The sequence below is a fragment of the Acipenser ruthenus genome, chromosome 16, assembly GCF_902713425.1.
Source record: "Acipenser ruthenus chromosome 16, fAciRut3.2 maternal haplotype, whole genome shotgun sequence".
Taxonomy (NCBI): domain Eukaryota; kingdom Metazoa; phylum Chordata; class Actinopteri; order Acipenseriformes; family Acipenseridae; genus Acipenser; species Acipenser ruthenus.
In genome coordinates, this window is record NC_081204.1 from 33,614,710 (window position 1) to 33,634,702 (window position 19,993).

Genomic DNA, 19,993 nt, shown 5'->3' on the forward strand with positions numbered 1-19,993 from the left:
ACTGACTTCCAATTCCAGCTGAAGTTGATTGAGTATCTCTTTGACAGGTGACACATTTTAAGAATGAAAGTATTACTACAGTATGTGGTTTACCACTTAAATGCTCTGTTTAAATACAAACAAACTAAATGTTTCAGCAAATCTTTTCTTTGTATAAAGCTTTGTTGTTGACCCACTTGTAGCGGTGTGCCCATTCATCTCGCTCAGTCATTAATAAATCCTTTACAAATGGGCTCTTAATCCTCCAAAGACAGTCACTGAGCCCACATGAGAGCTTGACAGGACTGAACCCCTCCCTACCAAGGTGAGCATTACAGCAGGCTGGGTAAGATCCAAATCCAGCCTGACAGTGTGCTAGAGCCTCGTTATTGGAGGAGTGGAGGGAGAAGGTACCATGTTATTCCACAGGAACGATGGATCATTGATTTTCCCTGAGGTACCTTAGCAAAGATTGATGTGTTCTTGTGTCTGATAGAATTTGAATTACAGCTTGCCACAGGTAAATGCTATTTGTAACACATCACAATTATATATATAATATATATAGAATTTAGATATTCATTATATATGCAACCTAATTGTGACTGGCAGCCTCATCCCTGCTCCAATTCTGAAGGTCAAGGGGCTACAGGCTCCATCGCAATCAATGCAACTTTACATTTAGCTAAACACCTGAACTGTTGGGCTTCCCTCTATCCCACACACTGCAATGTATTCATCCAGGATTGGTTTATAAAATGACTATGTACAATACCTGAGGGAGGACAAGCATTAGGGATTGAGCCTGGGGCTCTATATTTAAAAAGAGAGATTCGTCCAGCTCAGCACAGCCCTTTACACATGACGCAGCAGAGAGGCTTATGGGAGACAGCTGCAGTTCAGTATAGAAGTGACAGGGCTGTTGTAGAGTAATCCACATTCTCATGCATCTCTCTTCTTTCTTGGAGCATCTCACCACACTTGGACGTGCTCTAACAGATAACTACATACATTAACTAAACAAAGATCAGCTGTACACTGTTATAAGGCCGCCTTCTCGGTTCTGAGCCCAGCATTGTAAGCCTGTCATTTTACAGACTGTAGGGTAATTGGAAGCCTACGAAATTACAGTTTTTAAGTTAATTTAGGTCAATCTCTTAATGATTAACACACTGCTTTGAAAAAAAAAAGACAGGGCATTAAACATGTTGAAGATGATCTCCTGCATGGTAGGAGAATGCAAAAGCTAAACAAAGAAGTTTAAAATACCAGCTGGCAGTGGTCTGCATGATTTTGTGGTCTTCTGTTCCACAATAACATATACAACATTCATTTGTATATTAACCATATGCTGTGGTTTTGCTGGGGAGGTGGCACAATGGTGGTCGTTTCAATTTGCAACGGTGGTACAGGTGGCTTGCCAGCAGTGTATTATCTGAAAGCATAGTGGCTTGATGATGTCATCAAAGCACAACCCTCACTCGTTACCTATGACATGTATATCTTTTTTCTTGTGCGCCAGCATACAGAAACAGTAGACTGCAGCACCTTGTGCAGCAGAGGGTGATGAAGAAATTGCTCTACCATTCAGACCGGAAACATGGGCATTTCTGCTGCTTGATTTCACATGACAGGGGGTGACTTTCCTTCATGGCAGGGTTACTGATTGCTCAGTGGGAATGGGAATACGGCAGCCCTGGTTGCAGGGAATCCCAGCATCCCGACATCGATCACTGAGCAGGGGTACTGAGAAGGCTTATTTGGCTCTAGAAACACTTAGCAGGGGTACTGAGAAGGCTTATTTGGCTCTAGAAACACTTACAGTACAAAACAGGCAGAAGCAGCGTATTCATGGTTGTATCAATGAATACCCTGCCAAAAAAACATGCCATTTGATGAACTGCGTATCCCTGATTGAATCAATAGATGCTAGAATGGAGCTTCACCAAGGATGTTCATTTTTTATAGCATTACTGAATAAAAACAGACAACACTTCCATGTCATATATATCTGTAGATTACTTACCTTTTGAAAAGACACCTCAACATGATCTTATTTGTGTATGAGAATGGGAATTCACTCTCAATAGAAACTCCACGATAGTTCATTTTTGACACGTCTTAGGGTGGATTTTTATTTGATTTGTTTTATTGAAGTTCTTTCCAGGGCACACAGCATTAAGTTCTCATCTTAAAGAATATTGAAATGAACTATCAGAGTGGTCTTGAACCCCCCACTCCCACCCCTTTTTACTATTCAAGACCAGCTGAAGCATTATGATGGAATGCATTCTATTTTGTACGAGGATAAGAAGAATCATTTCTCCTGGCTTTGTGGATATGTCTGGTATTAATGCATTATTGCGCTAAAGATTCTTCCCCAGCAGTGGGACCGAAAGGCAGGTTGGGTAGCTGCAGCATTGCTAATAAAGTGATATAAGCCTGGGTTTTCCACTTCCTCTGATGAAGTTAAAAAATGACCCTTTCCTTTAAGTTATACATTCCAGTATATAAGGGACATGCAATCTGAAAATAAATATAACTAAAGAGTAAAATGGAAACACAAAACTCTTTAAATTTCAGTAAGTGTGATTACAGCAGAATTTTTAACCCAACGAAATACAAGAAGTAATGCCGCATCATTTCAGCACAGTGGAAAAAGGGGAAAAAACATTGTCATATACTGCTGACATACAGTAGAAATACTGAACCTAGGACAGGGTGGAGAAACAGACTTGCAGTAAACATTAAAGCTGTCGGTCTCATGCCTAACAACGTTTAGTTTGAGGTTTCAACAGTGTCCACTGAAGGCATTTTCCTTTCATCTTTTGAGCTGATTTATGGTAGGGGAATGCATTCCTTTGATATCTCCTAAGCCTCTTCAGTCTAAATTGTAGAATCCTTTCACCTGCCCTCGTGCAGTACAGTAACTACATCGTGATGACCGCACAGGCCTGCAGTGCATGTTCTACACACTGGATCACTCACTGAAAGTGTGCTATTGTATTCTGTAAGAGCTTCGTAGCAATTCTTACAAAACCAGAGAATGAAGAGCAGACCGTAACCACTGTTCGGATGGGAAACAATGGAAATTTGGTTCATCTAGTTACTGCTCCTTTGACCTATCAGCTAGGATCTGTGCCCACTCAATTAATAATACAAGGACGCTAACCCATTGATGTGTTGCAGAAATAGTTATTAACCATACAGCACATACTGCATGACTCGGGTTTCGTACTGCCATTACAAATACAATAAAAAAGAGTAATATTGAAATGTTGTTCATGTAGTCTGTTTTAATAATGAAGGTTTTCTGATTTACAAATGAGATTCAGTTACACTGCAGGCTGTTAAAGAAGACATTGCTCTTGGAAACGGCCCTCTGTTAAGACCCCATCTATTTTCTAAATTGTTAACATTTCCGCACGTATAAAACAACCAGTAATGTATTGTATGAATCCTTATTGAAAGTTAATTATTCAATTTTCTAAAAGTAATTGGATTTTAATGAAGTGCACTGCTGCATTGCGGAACGCATGGTATTTTATACATCTAAAACACATTATTACCACTAACAACAGCCACTCACCAGGGACATATAATATGTCCTGTTAGATTCTTCTTTATTTGTATTGCCTCTTTTAGTACTGTCTGCCTGCTCTCCTCAGCCCTGCAATCAGAGTATTGCTCCATCTTGTTAATTTGAAAAGCATTTATTTGCTGTGTCGTTATTAAATACAGCCAATGGATTTCACTGGAGTTTATTATTATTATTATTATTATTATTATTATTATTATTATTATTATTATTATTATTATACTAAAAAGTGTGTGGTTAATAACCAGATTGTTATCCGTAAACAGACATGTTGCACATTTTAGAGTTTAGTAATAGCTGAAATGCAGTATTACTATGACTATTATCAAAAATGTCATAAGGCTAAAACATGTAACATCTAACAATAATGCAGAACAGAAGTGTTTGTCAGCTTGGTGCTGTGGGTTACTGCACCCCATTATTACAGGACTTGCTGGAGCTCCTTAACATCATGTACCTCACACTACCAAGCTGTAACCACTAGGTGGAGCTGTGGCCTAAGTTTGCCATGTCTGCCTTTCTTGAAAGGTGCGTGCTCACAAACTTAATTTCTGAATTAAATCCCATAAGCACCAAATATAAGCTATTATACACCTACTCTATTTTCATTTTAACTAAATGCATTAGCATCAAGTGTCTGTGCAGCATTACATTTTTCTTACATTTTTAACATTCATACTGCAACAGTAGATGTCTACTGTAAATAACAACTTGCTGTTAAACACACACATCAAGTCAAGCCCAGGTTTTCTGTTTGAAAATTAAATGACAATATATTGCATTGTGTATGCAGATATACCACTACTAAGCTGTTTATGTATCCCCTTCAATTCAGACTGCCTGTGTCTTCCAGCTCCATTGAAAGGCATGTGCTGTCTGAGAATGGAAATACATTTACAAAATAAAGAGAATGATAAATAAAGAAGCAGTGTAACACAAACGAGTAGTAGATATAACGAGTAATAGATTTAAAAAGCAAAACAAACAAAGCTGTTAATTATGAAAGCTGGGGAATAAATAAGAACAACGCTTCATTTCAATCATTTAGAATGGTGTCATTGGAAGAATGTCATTTTTCTACCAATGTTATTTGTCATGTTTCCATAGTAACAATACCGATTCAGGGTTCTACTGCATACTGATTACACAGATTCGATTAAACTCCATTTATTATAGAACGGAAGTTATATGACTAAATGCAATGAGGCCATTAGTATGTATCCATGATGGTCAGGTTACATTCTGCTGTCCACATTAGACAACATACCTTCTTAAATGACATTTATATGAACGAAGGCCAGGTGCTGATAACAGTAGAGTACGTGCAGGTCCCTATAAACTATGAAGCTATACTGGAGAAAAAAAATATATACTAATGGAAACTAGTAATGTATGGCTCCGGTTTTAAAGCACATTTCATATTTAAATTGAACAACTTTAAGTGTGCCCTCTCAATTGCCTTTATTATAGTTTAAAGACTGGTTCTTTACTTTAAGCTAGTACGGTTAAAATCATCTTAGCTGTACTATACATTATTATCCATGTGTACAGGTATGGTAAGCTTTGAATACATTTATACTGTATATTGGTATACAGTATGTGATATTTGTAACTTTCCTTTCATGATCTGGAGGTCTGGGTTCAAATCTGTGTTTACATATGTATGTATGTATTTTATTTTATATTACCACATTAGTAAAAGGGGCATATTGTAGCTTCGAAATTAACATTCTCAGTTTAGTTCTTTATTACACATTTGTGCAAATTGCATTTTGAGTACACGTGGCATCTATGAATTGCAGAAATTTTAAGTGACATAAAACTTCCAGGCTTTTGTTAAAGACATTAGTAATGGTCTCAAACTTTTTTTTTTTTTTTTTTTTTTAATAAATATATTGCTTAATTTTATTAAAAACAGTCTTTAAATAACTTAGCAAAGTATATTATGAGAACTGTAATGTCTGATGTGTATCCAAAAATGTGTGGAATTAGAAGAGTTGTCAACAACTCATTATCTTGTGTATTGAAAGACTGTTGTCAGAGCTCAACCCATCAAGGCTTACTGTAGGAATGCCATTATATATAAAATATATAAAAAAAAAAACACATAAGCATTTAAACTGCAAACCGTGTCGATCCTCTGGAAAAAAAAAAAAAAAAAAAGTAAAACGAACAGATGTCATAGTCATTCATATTACTGATGTAGCTTTTTTATAGAGAGCTGAAATAATAGGTTTGAAATGACATTGCATGTTTTTAGGCATGCAGTCTGGTGATGGGGATTTCAGTTTCTCTAACACTTATTACTGTTCAGTCACAGCAAGTTAACTTTAAATTGCTTTTTTTCTATCCCAGAATAAGTAAGTACTTACGGTAAGACAGAAAACACATTTTTTATGCTTTTTTTTTTTTTTACCAAAAGGCAGAAAACATCCATTATGAAATTTTAAATAAACAACTGAACTCAAAGTTGTTTATTATTATTATTATTATTATTATTATTATTATTATTATTATATTTTAATTATTAAATTAGTACTATCATATTATTATAAAATAAATAAACAATGAAATTACAAAAATAACACAGAAAATTGAATTTTTCAAACGAAAAGTTATCTTGTTTCTTGTGTGTGTGTGTGTGTGTGGGGGGGGGTCTTTTCTGATTTCTCAGTATATCTATGGTTTTTTAGTGTAAATATCTTGACTTTATGCTCATTCAAATTGAGGACTTACTATTATGTCTATTACCAGCTGAGATTTAGGGAACATAATTCACTCTGAATGGGGACATAGCATGTGTCTACCTCCATCAGATTCATTTTGACTTTGTTTAAATATTTCTTAATTTAAATATTCCTGATCGCATCCCCTTTGAAGATGTACAGTGAACCTATAACCTATAAAACTAATACAAAAAAGCATGCTGAATGTTTTCCCACTTTTGCTCACTTAATGTATATATATAATGAATATTGTCAGAGCTAAAACCACGGTCAAGACTTACTGATAATTGCATTCAAGTTGTTTGAGTTTCACTGGGGGCCAAATTCACAAAGCATTTACTAGTGTGCATCGCTCTATTGTGTTGTAAAAATTAAAACCAAACCGTTGATGTTAAAAAGCTTCCAATATAACTCAGGAGCTCCATTCAGGACCGTCCCCCCCCTAACCCCAACCCCCAACCCCCAACCCCTCCTGTATTGAACATGTGGCTCAGTTGATTCTCACAGTTTGGTTTTTAGTTTACAAAAACAATGGTGCCAGCTCATGGTGGGAAATGCTTTGTGACTCTGGCCCTGGCTGTATCATTTTGTTACAATTATGTTATATTATTTCAATTAGTATTTAAATACAAAAGCATTACCTGCAATAAGTCTGTTAGCTTTTCAAATGACACTTCATTAAACAGCTGTACAAATAAATGAAAGGTATTCCAGTTATCAGTGTTATAAATGTACTTATGTCAGCTGAGGTTCATTGACACCTGAGTAATTACTACATAATTGCAGTAGTTTTTAATCTGCTGGTTAAAGACAATGTTCTGTATATATTCAACACATGCCAACATATGTGAAATAAACATTAAATAAGCAATGGGTAGTATATTTACAACATAGCTAATCCATGATATGTATTCATGAAATGTTAAGTTGTGTTCTAGACAATTTGTATCATTAATATCTGTTAATGGAATTTATGTTTATTTGCTTAAGCAAATCCCCCTTCAGCTCCACATGTATCTGGTAGATGAGTTGCAGATCTAATGTATATTAATAGTTCTACTAATAATAATAAAATAAATCTAGTGTGCAAGTAAAAAAAAAACTTTTGTCAGGTAATTAAAAACAATTCAAGCACTGTATAAAAAAAATAAAATAAAATAGTTTTGTTAATGGTTTAGAAAGCACTTAATGTAAGAGAGAGTTAATGCATTACCTCCATCCTTTTTGAACACTTCTCCCTGTGTCTGCGGATGTGCTGTGATCACAGTCCTATCAGATCATGAGATCTCACATGTGATTCTTGGCTGTTCTGAAAAGAAATGCTGGAAATTGATTAAAACCCTTAGAGAGTGTTCTTGCCAGTTATGAGGCAGCACAGTAGCCCCTTACAAAGAGCTCTTATTCCTCCTTTCAGTGCCTCCTAGGAAGAAAGGCATCCTCCACGCTATACTCCTAACTATTAGAGACTGTATATTTTATGTATGGGATTTTTTTTTAACCTTCTGCAGAAGACTGATCTGGTGTCAAAGGAGTTGCAATGGAAAACAGTGAGTACTGTTTGCTGACGTTGCTGGTTGAGCTGTGGTCATAGGCAGTTGTATGTTGTGTGTGGACGATATTTAATACTGCAATCAAAAAGGAGATGTTCACATTAAACCATGAAGTCCGTTGCAAAATGCTCCTTCTTCTTGTCATATTGGCTCATACAGAGCGGCAGGAAATGTGGACGGTGCACGAAGCAGGATGTAGAAACTTTTAAACCCAAGAATAACAAATACTACATCTGCTGACAGCTCATGTGTGACATCACCCACAGAGGACAGGATAGGTACTTTCTAACAACACTAATTATTTATTATATTTGATTTGATTTGATTATTTGCAGCAATATTGGAAAATAGTCAAAACTCATTCTGGATAAATGTAAGTATTGTTGTTGTTGTTGTTGTTGTTGTTGTTGTTGTTATTGTTGTTAATATTATTATTATTATTATTATTATTATTATTATTATTATTATTATTAATAGTAGTAGTCGTAGTAGTGGTAGTAGTATATCATTTTAAATGTATTTCATATAAATTTAAATGTAGATTTTGGTTTAAGTTTTCTTTTTTTTTTTTTTTTTTTAAGAGCTTCATGAATGGGGATCATTGTCATAATGCTAGAGACATGTGTGTAAACCTATTCAAGTAACATGTTATTCTTCTACAGTTTCACAGGGATTTTGTTATATGTAAAATATGAATGTAGATGCAGCGGTGTGTACTTGAAGCAGAAGTCTGCCCGTGGCGCAGGGCAAGTTCAAGCAGTTACTTCCATGCCATTCAGTACCTGTACCATACTGCTCTGAGCCAGACTAAACTGCTGTAAATAAGCAATGTGCCAAGGTGTTAAGTCAGGACAATGTAATTGGCAGTGATCTTATTTTTTTTTTTTATTATTTATTTCTTAGCAGACGCCCTTATCCAGGGCGACTTACAATTGTTACAAGATATCACATTGTACATTATTTCACATTATACAGATATCACATTATTTTACATACAATTACCCATTTATACAGTTGGGTGTTTACTGGAGCAATCTAGGTAAAGTACCTTGCTCAAGGGTACAACAGCAGTGTCCCCTACTGGGGATTGAACCCACAACCCTCCGGTCAAGAGTCCAGAGCCCTAACCACTACTCCACACTGCTTATTCTAGCACTTGTAGCAAAACCAGGCTTGTTATTGTAAATAACTGGATACCACAACATTTTCCAAATGTAAACCTGTTTAGCACTGGAAAGCATCCCAAGGGTGAAGGGACTGAACACTATGCTTTAAAAGAACCGCAGTATTATTGCTCTTTATTGGGAATTAAAGAAATACTGTACATGTTTTATTCCAATATGGAACTTCTGTTCTGTTTTTATCCACAGTTTTAAACACTGCCATAAGATACAGCAGTGATAAAAAGAAAGCTAGTATTGCAATCAAAGTAGACAGGTCAATGAAGGTTTTTTATTAAAGAAAGCAACAGTAAAATTCATTTTCTAATAGTGATAGTGCCCTCTTGATGAGGCCTCTACCGTGTGATAATTGACCTTGACTTTCGTTAGCACCGGCATGGGACGGATAACTCTCGTCGCGGTCAATTATCAATTAAGTACTGTACGCTGGCATAACGGCAGCTCTGCTCTATCAAACACTACAGGGCATTAAGACACTGGCGGGCAGACAGAAAGAGCAGCAAAAAATGTAGCAAACCTGGTCTGATTTAAATATGTCTCCGGCAGGCACTGAGGCGTAAAATGGAGCAAATCTCATTCTGGCACTCTTATTCATGGGTTCTGCAGCACCAGAGATTCTGCAGCCAAGTTCCATTGTTTCATAACTTGACAGGCCTGAATTAGGACAGAGGTATTCATTAGTAAACAAACCACCTCATTAGGTGGAGCATGCGGTCTGAAGCCGTGCTGCTCATCGGAGAGGCTCTGCTGGTGCCATTCTGGCGGCTGTGGCATTGAACTGTTTTTCCTGAGGTAATTAGCAGAGAAATCCAAGCCCGACAAGAGAGTCTGACCTAAATATACAACGTAATAAATACCTTATATACTGGGGCTCCTAATTGTTTTGTTAAATATGGCTTATATCAGAAAAAGGAGACAGCTTGCTTCAGGGAAGAGTTGGAAATGACTAAAACATGCTTGTTAAATTTGAATGTGAAGGCTTTAAAGCACTTTTAAGCCTGGCGTCTTTTATATTGATGCTATATCGCTACACAAGTGAGGACGTAGACTTGATAGTAATGATATTTAGTTTGAGCCTGTTAAAAAAAAAAAAAAAAGGCAGCCAATAAACTGGATTATTATATACTGTAGTATAGATGTATCACTGACACAATGCATGATACAAATCTTCTGTAAAATCTGAAGTCTAGTACCTTGTTCCACATCAGTGATCTTCCTGGTTTATAACCCATTTCACCTCCAGAGGAACTGTGTGTGTTGTTAATGGTGTAAGGAAGATTCTTCGGAGAGAACGTACTTTATATTGGCTCCTCTTTTATGTGTTTGACGGGCAATGACAGTGGTGCTGCACAATATAACTCAGCAAGCTCACAAATCTGCATGAACTCCCCCAGACTCTGATACAGTAGACTCCCTTTGGCTCACCATTAGGACCATTTCCTGTCAACCCCTTTCAATTTGAAATCAGCCTGAAGATCTCCCTCAATTAAGTTGCTGCAGCCAATTCTTATATAAAGGGAAATAAATGATATGCACAGTATCCAGTGAGATCACTGAAAATGTAGTTTAGGTACTGTGACAAGGTGAAAGCCCTGCTTGTACCAGTAAATAGTGTGTGGTAGTGTAAATAGAGATAGTGCCTCCTTGTGACCCAGAGGGGAACTTCAGAAAAAAATGGAAAACAGATTCTGCCAGAACTTTCTGCTGACTTTTAGATGGCTGTTATCAACCAACAGATTGTCAGATTTACCTTGAGGTGAGTTAAAAGTAAACGAAGCAAACACATGCTGTATACATCATATTATCAATATCTGCCACAGAGGGCACTACCTCATTGTAAAGGTCTATGCAAAAGACCCATTTGAGTGAGCATTAAAATAAGTGAGAATATTCCTGGCCCCGGGTCACTGGACTGCTCCAAATGACATTTTAAATACAAACTGAATACAAAAGGAATCCGAAGAGACACGGAAACAGATCCTAGTTTCTGTGTTTTGTTATACTTGCAGGCAGTGGGAGCAATCTTTTATAATGACAGTAAAGTCTGTGCTAATCAGAGCTTTCCAGTACTTACAGTAAACCATGTAATAGTCTTACTCTGGAAGATCAGCCAAATCTACAGGCTTTTATGATGGATTCCTACTTTACTGAGGCTGAACTTCTTAAATGCCTCCTACCTGCTTGGTCCTGTTTATCACAAGACCCCAGACTCTGCTGACTGGCTGAGGACAAGCCTGCAAGAATACATTTTAAAAATCACAGACGGGTAGCGGAAAAGCACCCAAGAGAGTTGATGGTCAAATAAACCAAAGGCAGACGTCTCTGCTAGGAAGCATGTACTCTACATATATGATAGGTCATCTTGTAGTAAGAATAGGATGTTCTGTGAATCTGTTGCATTGGTGTACATGTGAGTATTCATATTCATCATGCATTAACAATATTAAAATATATGATCTTTACTTCAAATGCTCAAATGTACTTAGATTTCCCCCAAACACACCTGCCATGTTTATTTGCCACCTTCTGCGACATCTAGTGTCTTCATCGCAGAATAAAACTTGACAGGGGCAAGCTGCTTGGTTGTAAAGTGAAGGCAAAATGAAACCCGAAACCGTAACGTTGTAGGCAGGAAGCGTTTATTCAGTTTTAAAGAGCATGACCTGAAAAGATGGATGGAAAAAAAAACAAAGAAAAAAAAAACAGAACATCGAGACATAGCCGTGAAGTAACATTCATTCCATTTCAGCGAGGTCGTCCGACTTGGCAGAAGAATCCTGTGCAGGTGGCTATCTAGTAGTCAAATCCGCATTAGCCTATTACTCCTACTGTCGGTTTAACAGAACATAGAGGTCTGGATAGCTAGTTCAGCCAGTGAGCTGCCAATATGAGCACACACCCAATGAGTCACATACAACTCTTCAGTTGTGAGCTAGCATTGCCGTACAGTGGAAACTACACATTGGGATGCATTTTGATGACCGAATCTTTATAGTCATGCCTTTTTGACCTCACAGGTGCTACATTTGGATCCAAACAAATCCTATCGGTATTGCGGGTGAAAGATTAAAAGTACAATTCTTTAGCAAGGTAACGGCTGTGACAAGCGTCTTCATACATTGAGAGAAACACTTGATCATCAGCAAAAGTGTTTATTCCTATACATGATGGTATACTTCTCTAGGCTTTGTAAATTCAGGTGGTGGAACAATAGACTTGATTGAAAGTCAACTCAGTAATCTAGTTCTGCGATAAACAGTAACATCTGCAATATAATGTCATTGATTTTTGAATGTTTGCTGACACTGCTGATGATACCCTTTGAAATAATGGTAGTAAAACAGCATCTGTGACAGCCCTGAGATAATATTAAATTCATCCTTTTTTTTTATTTTGGCCTGATACTGTCTACAGCTGCCATTCTCCACAGTTGGAAAAGTGATAAAACAAAATATAGATTTATTCACCCTTAATCTCATGCTTAATGGAAAAAAAAGGATGGATATGATTGTGAAAAATAAGCCCGAAGCTACAAAGTGACATGCATTTGAGGAGGGCTAAATGTACATTGTACTGTGTATAAATAGCAGATACCAGCATAGAAATCAAATGGATCTGGGCAACTCCAAACAGCACTGCATGCTGGTGAAATTGCAAGTGATGCTGTCTCTTGACCATTATACAGTGCCTGTCTATTTAAATGTAGTGTACAACATATGCATTGCCTATTGTGCATTTTTCACAAAGCAAGGCATGCTGGACTGGATTTCTTTCTTTCGTTCTCTGTCAAGTGCATTTTAACCTGATCCACACATGCTTGGGGGCATGTGACCCTTGAGGTTCACGTTGATAATCAGTACTGAAATACAGCGGAAATAGACCAGAGTAAGGGGGAGGCTACCTTCAGTATTAAACACATACAGTGGTGCCCATTAGTATTGGTTAAAACCTCATCATATGAGGAAAAATAGATTGCCCCAACATCCTTACACCAGCGGTCATGTGATTGGTTCACATCACTGTCAGTCCCGCCCCTTTTCAAAGGAACGCCTTTCTCCTCTGCACTCTTCACAAAAGAAAATGGCTGAACACCGATTCTATGAGTTAACAGAAAATTAATTACAAAACATACGACACAAGAAAGATGCTCTAAACACTAAAATGGTGATTAAAACACCACTGTCACTGTTTTCTGACTTTCTGAAATTCAGAATTCATACTTTCCATATCACGGATTTTATGTTAAGAAACAAAACACTCTATAATCATTGTCAGTCTTGTAGGCAAAGAAAACATCCACACTAAAGTATTATTTAACTATTTAATTCCATTGATTTGCGTTTAGGTAACAAACGCTTTTTCCATGCTGCATTAGATTTTAGCACAATTGACCGTCCGTAAAGTGTTGACTGTGTCATGCTAAATTTTACACCCTGCCTTATTTTTAGATATGTGCATGCGTCAGCATTTCATTTAATTTTGTCTGTGTGTTTACTTACACTATTATTCATTTATTCATTGCTGTGAACTTTCAGTATTATAAGCGAGATGTACGTTTTAGACATCAAAACACGTCTCAAAATAATACAAAATTTGAGAGAGAGAGAGAGAGAGAGAGAGAGAGAGAGAGAGAGAGAGAGTAATATTGTCTGCAATGGGAGTCCACACCAGTCTCTTTGTCATTTTTTAACTTTTCACTTTCCAGCACTGTTAATGGAACACAGTCCATACACGCTCTTCAAATCTGTTTTGTGTTATTGCATTACGGTGCATCTCTGGAACCCCCCAGTTATTTTGTGTAAGCATTAGTACATGGCGGAATGGTAGAAAGCACTTGGGCATGGAACAATTTATATCTGAGATGTCACTTTAGTCCTTGAAGATCATAATCTCATTCTGTTTGCTCTCTGCTGTTTCCTCACTTTTTGATGATGATAAATGTATTTCTAATGATGGTGTGTGACTTTATGTTTCCATCTACAAGCTATTTGGGTTTAATAATATGATCCACTCATTAATTCAGCCCTAAAGTTTGCCATATATATATATATATATATATATATATATATATATATATATATATATATATATATATATTTGAAGTTAGAAACGTTAATGAAAAAAACACTACCTGTACAATATAATAATAATAATAATAATAATAATAATAAGGATTTAAAATGAAATGCTGCACATGTAGGAATGACTGCACACTTAACACAACACACCAGCATGCTTTGGGAATGCCCATGTGTGTTCTTTCCTTTTTTGGTAAGATATTTAAACAATGTTATTATTTATCTTGTGGTTTGCATATCTGTTTGTGTATATAATTGATTTAGCTTGACTTTAAATACTGTGAAATCCCATCAACTGTACTGTTATTATAGCACAGTTAAACTATTTCATTTGATTAGTCCTCCTCGTTTTGCCTTCAGGGGACGAACAGCATTATAAAAGTTTTTACCATACTATTAGGAGCTTTACTATGCTTTCATTCTGCGTACTTCACTTTGCTACGCTTTACCAGAATATTGCCATAATCCTTAAAGTGTCCTCGTGTATTTTTTAATTAAACAAGTACTGTATAATGCATTATCATCTGTCATACCTTTTTATCTAGGAGGGGCTTCTTCACTGTTAATGATGTCTGTGTGCTGCAATGTAACATGGTAAGATGTCTAAAAACAAGTGTATATTTTTAGCTGAGGTAATAGCTTATCCTGAAGTACTGTAAAAAACATTTGTATAAGTCTATTTTCTAGGTATTTTTAAGGGGTCCTATAAAGGGGGGGAGCGACTTCTACACCTGTGTGACCTATAGGCTTTTCCCTGAAATTGTTGTCTCAAAAAGGGGGGGGGGGGGGGGGGGGACTTATACAGCGGTGCGACTTATACATGGTTTTTACAGTAATTGTTTTTAATAGCCTTGTGATCTTGAATCTCAAACAAACATGTGCACGTTATAAGTACAAGCATTAACATACTGCAGGATGTTACTAATTTGGATACAGACCCCAAATGAAAGCTTTAAAGACGAAGTCAAACCTATTATTTTATATCAGTGGGAAACGATGACTAGCAGAAGGAACATGATGATGTAAAGGTGATCTGGTTTATCCGTGGTATCTAGTTTTAATACCACACACCAGGTCTCCATTACAGTTAATGCTACTAGCTGGATACTCTCTAAAGATATTCTAAATATTTGGACTGAGCAGAAATTCTTCCATAGATGTCCTGGGAAGACAGAAATGATGCACCCTTGCACTACTTTAACAAGGGATACAGGATCACAAAGCAGAATTCGACTCTACATCTCCCTTGCAATGCTGCTGACAACTGTGCAAGCTTTATACCGCTATTTGAGGCAGGAATTAATTTTTTAAAGATGATGTTCATACCATTCATACAGCCACACAGTGTACAAGCTATGACCAAACGTTTTGCATCGCCCTATAGAATTAACTAATTTTGCTTCATAAGCCAAATGAAACCTGCTGAATAATGTTACGTTAACATATTGAATTACATCTCCACAATGTTTAGAATTCACATCCTAGCCTTGTATTTAATGTATTATGCCTGTATGTAATGTATTTTCATTGTGGTTTACTGTTTGTATTTAATGTACTATGCCCTGTATTTCACTGTATGTATTATGCATTGTTCCTCACTATCTCGTAAAGCACTTTGTGATGGTGGTCCACTATGAAAGGCGCTATATAAAATAAATATTGATTGATTGATACATACCGCTTTGTAGTTTTCCATACAAAAAAACTGGCAAAAAAAACAAACATAGTGATATTTTGAAATCTAACATGAAATACTGTTCTACTAGTATGGCTTCCGGTAGATTTTTGCAATATCATTTTGTAGTTTCTTTGATAACATGATTATGTCTCAATACTAAAATTCTAGGTGGTGCAAAACTTTTGGCCAGAGTTGTATTTTCCCATTCATAGTTCAAGTAAATTGCATTCCAACTTCGACTACAAGTTGTAAGCAAGTTTCCTGTCTCTTGCCTCTAGCATTGAAAGATAAAGAACCATGTAAGGAACTGAACTGTGAAATGTAAATCAGCACAAGAGAGCTATCCAGCTAGGTGTGAAAAACAAAAATGCTGTGCTCATGTACTGAAACAGACTGACTTTCCCTACATGGAATCTAGTCAGCCACTGAGTACATGCTCTCATGATTATTAAGGTTTTTGAACTGTTTCTTTTGTGAGTAATCCCCTTATTATAATCTCAGGTTTGACATTGAAATAAGATAGTGCTCAGGGAAAACCAGAGAAGATGGGATAAGTGTAGGATGTCAAATAAAGAAAAGTGGGGAAAAGGTTGGAAGCCAATGAGAGCCATATTGCCTTGAGGTGAAGTTTTAAAGAGTGGATCATTTATTACCATGAGGACTGTCTCAAAGTCATTTTTTGTGGTTTTAATTAATTTTTTTTATATAAGTGAAAATGAAAATGTCCCTATTGTTGTCTTATCAAGCGTATAAGCACTAAGCATGGCTGAGGGATAAGAATTACTCAAAGGGACAATTAAACTGTAAACCTCACCCACAAGCTTAGCAATTTGCTTGAAATGATACAAGGTGCTACATTGTAATATGTAAACCCATAATGACCAGGGAGTGAGAGAACACTTTGTTCTTTCACCCTCGTGGCTACATTTACTTATAGATCTAACTTCAATTAAAAGTGTGGTTTCCCCTGATTTCAAGTAATGTTTGGGAAATACTGGTTGAAAAATATATTATCATAATTTGAATAATGAATCTTTCCAACTGTATGTGGCCAGGGTGAAATATTTCTCAAATCATAACTATGGGACACGGTAAACCCAATGTTCTCTTTAAGACCATTGACCAAATCCTACACCTAGCAACTGACAGATCCATCTCCTGTTCATCCTCCTCTCTTACCTGTCATGATTTCTCTTCTTTCAGAACAACATCGACAACATCTATTCTACGCTCTCCCACCACAAACCCAGTTTACTACCTGACCACCTTGACGCTCCTCCGGTTGCCCCTCCTGCCCTCTCCTCCTTCTCTCCTCTCCATTGCTGATGTCTCCAGTTTACTGTTGAAATCAACTGCTGCCACATGCCCCCTGGACCCCTGGCTGACTAACCTTGTCCGTCGCTATGCTTCTGATATTGCTTCCTCCATTATGCACACTCTCAACCTGTCCCTGGTCCCTGGTCTCAGTTCCTGCTGCCCTTAAGCACAACCCAACATACCTGTCAGTGAGATATATTCTTCATTTATTACCGGGTTGTTTTTGTCTTATTAGTCCAAAGTGGTCATGACTTCAACTTGTTCTTTGGCTGGAAGTTTGAGAATGCACAAATTGACCTAGTTAGCAATGCCCAGAGAGGACAGGAATTTAATAATAAATAACAAGTGTTGAGAGATATGGCATTGAATACGTTTTTTGTATTCAGACGGAGCTGTGGGAAAATGTGGTTGTCATTTTGGAATTCATCTTGCATTCATTCAAATCCAGTGACAGAATAACCAGACACATTGCACTGTTCCAAATTACAGTAACACTTTACATGATGTGTCTTTAATTACTGTGTATTTACATAGTAGTTACTTAGTAAATACATTATGCACAGTTACAATATACTTAACGTGTACATTTTTTTGGGATGATATATGTAAGTACACAATTGTATCAGAAGGGTTAGGGTTAAGTTTAGAGACAGGGTTAGGGTTAGGATGAGGGTTATATCATGCAAAACAATGTGCACAATAAGTACATTGTAACTATGCACAATAACACTGTAATTATATGTAAGTACCCATTTATTTACTTTGTAACTGCTATATACATACATAGTAATTAGAGACACAATGTAAAGTGTTAGCCAAATTACGTTGCTAAGCAGATGTAGAGCTTCATCGAGGGGAAGTAATTCTACAAATACTTCATGAACAACCATGATGAGGATGCCTGCAAGTTATTCAGCCATCTTCATTCCTGAAATGAATGCACGAAGCATTCTTGATGCGGCCTCAGTCAAATTATATAAAGAATGATTGTAGATTGTATAAATACCGTTATTTTGCGCCTCCCCATCAATTTTAAGTTAGGTAGGTCAACCACCAACAAAGTTAAAAGTCGGTCATCTTTTGCCATCGTACCTAACCTATCTAATTATCATTACAGAAAAATATCAGCAATGCATCTTTTATCAATATGTCACACTGAAAAAACTGGAATACAATATGCAATATTCATGATCAAAACAGAATTTATTTAATAATACCAAAAAGGATATCCACAGCAATGGCTTTTTTCATCAGTTTAATTAAGGAACATAACAGCATAACAACATGTTGGGCATAAAATGAGTTTCGCTGCAGCATTAGCCCCATATACTGTAATCATGTAATAATATAACCTGCTTGTATCAGTGATCTGGAACTATGAGGGCTGCAAAACATCAAGTAATATAAACCCAGTAATGTGTTATTTCTTGAATATATTTATGGATTAGGCACACAGAGCCAACCCATTTACTATTTGAATGCAGTGAGCTTGTGGCATGTACAATGACGGTACTGGTGGGCAGATATTCCCAGGTTCATGTGTTATTGGTGTCTGCATCACCCTCCAGGGCTTCAGGAGGGTCAGTCTCAATAAAAAATGGGATGAAGTAGGAATAATAAGCCATTTCTCACTGTTTTTGAAACATGAGCTTGGCGCACTAGTTATGTTAATAGAATATGATTTCAGATCAGTATCTGATTGATTGCTGGTAACCTTATGCCAGAATGCATTACTTCTTTCTTTTTTCTTTTAAACTGTGTTGGTTTTCATTCATTATGCCTTTTATTGTTTTTGAGAAAATAATACCAGCCACGCTAAGCAATGGCTATGTAGTAATAACAAAGTAATGAGTATGCAATGTCCACAGTTTTAATAAGTTATATTAAGGTAAAGGTTAGAGAAATAAAATAACTTCCTGGAAATGTCTTATACCAATCACAATCAATTGCTAACACAGATCGAAGAATAGTAAGAGTGAAAATATCCTTTTGTTTTACTACAAAGGAACAGGAATATAAAATGTTTCTGGAAACACCGAACTGGAATGCTGATATTTCTGTTAAATATGTTAAAAGAATAAATACAAATACAAAAGAGAAGCCCATTGGGTGTCGTTTTTGTTCCTTTTACTTTGTTTTCTCTTTTGGTTACAAATTATGGACACTCGATTACTCCTGCCGAGTTGAAGACAAACCTGAATCATCGTGCAGAAGGGTTAATTGCATTCTGCAGTTAACATTTCAAGATTTACATATTTGTTAGAAAAGCATGACTGGCAATTATTTTGTAGGGTCCTCTTTTCCTCCCCTGTCTGTTTGGCCGTGGGCTCATGGGAGATTACTTTACAAAACCACAAGGTAACGATTATAAGGAAATCTCCACTCTTTTTGTATGCATCCTCAAATATAGCTTTCCTTAATCCCTTGGAAAGTCTCTTGATCAATCAGGCTAAAGATTTTCATTGTATTGTTTATTTTTAACCTTTCTGCACGAATGATTAAATATAGAGTAGATTACAACTGCTAACCCAATGGGCCCATGTCAAGAATGTATTTTAAAAGCTTGCAAACTATTAAGTGCTATCAATACACAGTTTGGATGTAAATAGCACGTAGTCGCAGGGAGCTAACCTCAATCAGACTTTGTTATTTTCATTGATTTTTTAAAAAAAAAAAATTTTGGAGGAAAACATAATTAGTTTAGCATTATTGATTTTTGGTGTAAATTAATTGGATTTAAATGTTACTATACCAGAATATAGAAAGTATGTTTCCCTTCTTTGTTATGTTGTTGTTGTGTTTTTTTTATCTCTCTCTCTCCCACTGCAAAATCAGAGTGTGAGAGAACACTGCACACCTAAAGTTGTATTAATCAGGCATTGCTCC

The 19,993-nt window shown here is 36.5% G+C and overlaps 1 long non-coding RNA gene across 1 annotated transcript; it reads left to right on the forward strand.

Moving 5' to 3' along the window:
- The first annotated feature begins 7,570 nt into the window (after window positions 1–7,570).
- LOC131697851 (uncharacterized) lies at window positions 7,571–19,230 on the forward strand. Its single transcript, XR_009307508.1, has 3 exons — window positions 7,571–8,226; window positions 14,658–14,706; window positions 16,994–19,230. It is a non-coding gene; the product is annotated as an uncharacterized LOC131697851 (long non-coding RNA).
- The last annotated feature ends 763 nt before the right edge of the window (window positions 19,231–19,993 follow it).